The sequence below is a fragment of the Crassostrea angulata genome, chromosome 1, assembly GCF_025612915.1.
Source record: "Crassostrea angulata isolate pt1a10 chromosome 1, ASM2561291v2, whole genome shotgun sequence".
Taxonomy (NCBI): Eukaryota; Metazoa; Mollusca; class Bivalvia; order Ostreida; family Ostreidae; genus Magallana; species Magallana angulata.
The window spans coordinates 8,425,652-8,431,743 of NC_069111.1; positions in this window are offsets into that span (position 1 = coordinate 8,425,652).

The window sequence follows — 6,092 nt, forward strand, 5'->3', positions numbered from 1 at the left end:
GTCCCATTTTAAAAGTCATACTGAAAATAAAATCGCCATTTAAAAACTTTCAACGTGCACGATTGAAGCATTAAATAACATTTGTAAATTTCTATAAGATATAATGTATTTAGGTGAAATAACACATCATTACAAAATGGCTGACCCCCGATCGACGGCAGCGTGTAACTTACTCCATAGCCGAGTGGATAGAGTGTCGGGTTTATAATCCGTACATACCAAGCAGGGCCTCTGCTCTTGTTACTTACTGGATTGAATTTTGTAGATAGAATTTTTTCCCCCAAACTGCAAATTTTTCGCTTATTTGACATATGTGCAGTTTATTCGTCATTATATCTTTCATAATCAAAAGATTTACTGTTAATTTGAGCGATTTTGATATAAAACCGAACCAAACAGCTTTAAATATTTTGTTATATTGTTTGAATCGATTGAATCGGTTGAATATAGTCTTAGCTCAGTGGTGAAGGTACAGGCTTGTTAACTGCAGATCTTGAGTTCGAATCCGCTTTGGGCTCTTGATCATATTAGTTTTGGAAAATATATTTTTTTAATCTTAGATAAAATGTTACATGATTACTAGGCCCTTATTACTTAATCGAAAAATAATGTAACGAAACCTTTTTTTAATCTATCATTTGAATATTGATTATTGGTAATTATTTTCTCGAGTGCATAAAGGGTAAAAAAGTGAATTATTATTCCGTTGGGGTGGATGTTACATGTAGGTGTTGATTTACAAGTACATGTACTCCAAATAAATGCGTCTTTATCATTTCGACAATTCATGTTTTTCTTGTCTAAAATATTTTACAAAATATATAACATCTTGACATCCCATCTCAAGTCGTCAAACATTGTCACATTCCTAAAGTGTGTAGGGGGAAGGGGTCATGACCCCTGGACACCTCTAGCCATTAGAACAACTCTTACAAATGATGCATGTCCTGCTTGCAATCTTTGGTTTTGCATGGTGGTCTCGTTACAGTAGTAGCCCTGGGCCCGGTTTTTCGAAAGGTGGTTAAATTTAACACTGTGTTAAGGATAACGACATGTTAAATCCTAATCAAGTGATTAGCTAACGCAGTGGTTAAATTCTGTTGATCAAAAGCAATTTAACGCATTGGTTAGCTAACACTGTGTTAACTGAGTTAACCACTTGGTAATCACTTGGTTACCCATAATTCATATCTACTTCCTATATATGAAGAAAAAAGAAGATTTTGCTTTGGGATTTCAATAAGTTTGAATTTAGTGAAATATTATTGATATAATTTTATGTTGAACATCTATATCATTTCCAGGGTTCCGATCCTATATATTATGCAATTTTCCAAATTAATCCTTTCTTTTCTTGTTGTCTATATAACACCGTTAAGATACAATGTAATAGCTTCAAAATACCATTATAAATTCCTTTCAATGTGTATACCGGTAAATCAATTAGGTACATGTATCATAAAATACAGTTCAAAGGCTCAACAAATTTTCTAATTAATTTATAGGGTTTAACTTACACTAATATTCTATGAAAAGACAATTTGTCTTGGAATAAGAAAGCTTATGCAATTTTGAGAAAAAGTATACCGCATATTGCCAATTTCATTGAGGTTTGAGAAATATATGGTCATTTAAGTGAACCCACCATTTCCACTTTACTCTATTTAACATAGATTCATATGGTTCTTCTTCAGCAAAACATCTTTACTTAATATTTAAGAGGTCAATTGTTGTTCAACCTCTTAATAGGAAACCTTATTCAGTACTGCATGTATATACATGATATTATCATTCTAAAAGCACCACATCACTTAGAAATACCCTTGCATGCATACCCTCCTCCTATGTATTGATTTTCTTAAAAAGCAGTGGTTTGAAATCTTTCACCTAATATTATGAAACTTGTGGCAATTTCCTAGTGTCAATTCTCACACATATTTGAAAACATGCATCACCGACACTAAAAATTGACCTATTTTGAAAATTGGATGAATTGTAGCATTTTAGAGACAAACATACATGCCGTCCTGCATGTGATTTCTTGTTTAAATTTCTTAAAAAGCAAGCTTAACAATCATATTTAATAAAAATCTACTCCCTTTCCAACCATGATAAAATAAAGAAGACCTAGCTACTAGTGTGATGTCTGCCTTAATTTTATTAAAATAAAATTCAAACACACCCGGGTAGCTGGAGACAGATAAGAAATCCAAGAAAAATGTTCAAATTTTACATGTTTTTCTATTAAATGCATAAATACAATACAAAGATAAAAATATGGTTGCTTCTTGTTCATTTCAAAAGTAGTTATTATAGCAGATGTTATTTTAATTTATGTAAAATGTACATTTTCATATCCTACATGCAATTTAAATTGAGACAATTGGAAGGAATGGGTGATTTTTCAACTATATATATGTAAATATGTGTAAAATTTCACCTTTGGACAGGAAGGAGCTAAAAACTTGGATTTTTTTTTTACATTTTGTATTCAATGATAACTGCATTTGTCTTCATGTAAACTTAATTTGAAAGAAAAATATATGCCTTAAATAAAAGGGTAAGAGGCTTACTAGTATTAAATGCATATTTTTATACAAGGACATTATAGACAAAAACATACAAAATAAATGTATTAAATATTTAATCTATCATGGATAATTAAAGACAACAATTTGTCATTAAAAACACAACAATATAACATTTACAACACCTAAAAGCTGTGATAAACAAAAACTGAGTCATCTATATGTAACATTCTGTGTATACTTAATGTTTATTTATTCGGTATTTCATATTTGGATGAAAATCTCTATTATATTATAAAAGTACAAATATAAAGTAATCAACATACTCTTTTACATGAGAGAGAGAGAGAGAGAGAGAGAGAGAGAGAGAGAGAGAGAGAGAGAGGGAGAGAGAGAGAGAGAGAATGCAAAGGTTTACATTCGCATTGTTTTACATACTTTATAATTTCCAGTATATGGTACTTTAAACAATTTCATAATAAAAACATGTTGGACATGTTAAGAGAGAGAGAGAGAGCCCTTACCAAAGTAAAATTATTGCTGCAACAATGCCGCAATATTGCGGCAATATTGCAGCAACACATTTTTGTTACCAGAAACCAGATTTTAAGACTAGTGAAATGTTGCCGCTAGCTGCAACAACTTCTGGTAACATTTTGGCAATACTGCTGGAGTGTTGCCGCTAGCGGCAATAACTTCTGGCAACATTCTGGCAATACTATTAGAGTTATTTCTGTAAAAAAATATATTAACATGCACCTAGAATATTGCCACTAGCTGCAACGACTTCTGGTAATATTCTGGCTACAAAAAGTATCATACTGCCAGAAATAATTTTCTGGTAACATCTACATGTATTTGATAATTTTAATCATGAACTAATTTATACATAATATATATTATTCGATCTGGCAATACTGCATCATATTTGATTTCTGCTTTAATTAAAATTTATGGAGAAGCCAAGCAGTGGAGGGGGGTTAAAAATTGTCAATTATTTAGATATAATTTCAGTTATAACACCTCAAAATTTGCCAGAAGTTTACCACAAACTTGTCTTTTTCCTCTGATTTATGATGCTTACCGAGCTTGCAAAAGCTTTAGCAGAATTTAGACTTATAAAATTTTACACATTCATCACAAGTCTAAAACTGGTATATAATTGCATGAATTGCTTTTGTATGTACATGTCCCCCCCCCCCCAAAAAAAAATTAATAAGTCGAAAAAATTAAATCTAATAAATATTTTATGATTAAAGTCTTATTCTAAGAAAGTCTCAATTAAAAAAATCCAGTGATATTCTCTTCAATGGCATATAACTGTTATGCATGGTTAATTACGATGTTTCACTATAAAAGACAGTTTGAATCACCCCCCCCCCCCCAACTCATATTTTACGTGAATACCCACCTGTCTGTTCTTTTGTAACGGTATGTTCTTTTTTATTAAGTTAAAATATCAGTCTACTTAGATTTGAGTATCTAAACTGCTCGATGCATGTTGAATTAAGAATTTTCGTTTGCTGTTTGTTTCCACTTTTACTTTCGTTTCAATGTTAAGTTACGCGCGCACTGATTGGTCGATCAAATCGCTAGCCGCCAATTTTCACATTCGAAGCTGCCATGTTGTCTGCCATCGAGCCTCCTGCCATCACTGGAGATGGTGAAATGAATGAAATACGGGAATTATCTGTAAACAAGGTTAAAAAACCCCACTGTCAACGGAGTGTTTATCTGTGAAAAAAATATCAACGGCTGAACTGAGGACGAATCTGAGTGAACGAATCGAGTGTTGACATCCCCTGCACCATCATCGTCGCAAACCACGGTTTTGAGTCCACAAGTTTCCTCAATGATGATGGAGAGAATCGATGTGAATCACACGTGGGTCACCGACGATGCTGCACCATCTGCATGAGCACGTTTTTGAAAAAGTAAGTTTAGCAATAAAAATATATTCATTGAATAGCAGTTTAAACATGTTATAAGAAAATAAACCGTAAGACTGCGATCTACCATTATATCAATGGGTTCAACACTGTTTAAGAACCATGCGCGGATCTAGAATTTTTTTCGGGGAAGGGGGGGGTGGTCCGACGGTTATTTGAGTTTGCCAGGGGAAGGGGTCCGAGGGATATTTTTGGTAATTTTATAATGTAATTTAAAAAAATTTGAAGGGGAACTGCTTAAAATATGAAAACAATTGCCAATGTGCTTAAATGAAATCCATTTATCTTCCCAGTAGGTCTGCCCTGTGTTACACAGACCTGAAGAAAACCATGAAAAAAGCTGTCACCTTACTGATTAAATGAATGGTGCAACTGGCAACCAAAAAAGAATGATGGCATAATTTGTTTAAGATTATGGAGAGGAACATATACACAACAGTGCTGAATTCCAATGTGGATATTGTTGTGATATTCTGATAGCTGTTTTTGTGATTGTTTATGTGTGAAATCAGAACTCAAAAAAAGGACATTTGGAATGCCTAGGACGAATGCCTTGATCAATCGTAATACAGCAAGTGGTTGTGCAGGACTTGTAAACAATATGGTTTGAGCTTTGCTTACGGTAAACAGTGAACTTTTGTCCATATCCGTCTGTGCGCGTTGTGTCAATCCGTCTGTGCGCGTTGTGTCAATCAAACTGCAATACATGTTATTCTGCAGCACCAAATTGTCACTGATTGGCTGAGTACTTTTAGTCAAGTTTCATCATGATTTGTTCATCATATTTGTGTTTATTGTATTTATAAAATGTGTTAAATTTAAAGATTATTAATTTTAACTGGTGTCCTTTATAAGCATGTTGAAATTCCAGTTTCAGGTCTCTAATATTATACATTATATTTTTAATTCAATACTTATTTTGTGCATGTTACATTGAATAAAATAATTTGTTTACTTCTTTAATATTGTGTAATCACAAACTTTTTTTTATTTTTTATTTTTTAAAAGTCCAAATTTAATGTAATGCAAAATGTTAGTCTTGTTGTAACCTTTTTGCATCTTTAAAAAAATAAAACTAGTGGCAATGAAAGATTTTTTTTTCATTTTGGTTGTAGATTAATATAATATACATGACTGATTTACTGTATACATTTATTATTTATAAATATTGCATATATTGTACCATTGATGCCAGAGCACAGAAAATGCATTGAACCAATATTTCTGCAATGTCATTTTTCTTATGCAAATGTATTGCCAGAAAGGTGTTGTCGCAACAATGTGTTGCAGCAAAACTTTTGCGGCAACATCTTTCTGGCAATATTGCCGCAATCTCATTTGCATACGAAAAACGCTACTGCAGCAACATTGCCGCAATGTATTGCCAGAAAGGTGTTGTTGTGGCAACATCTTTCTGGCAATATTGCCGCAATCTCATTTGCATACGAAAAACGCTACTGCAGCAACATTGCCGCAATGTATTGCCAGAAAGGTGTTGTCGCAACAATATGTTGCGGCAAAACTTTTGCGGCAACATCTTTCTGGCAATATTGCCGCAATCTCATTTGCATACGAAAAACGCTACTGCAGCAACATTGCCGCAATGTGTTGCCAG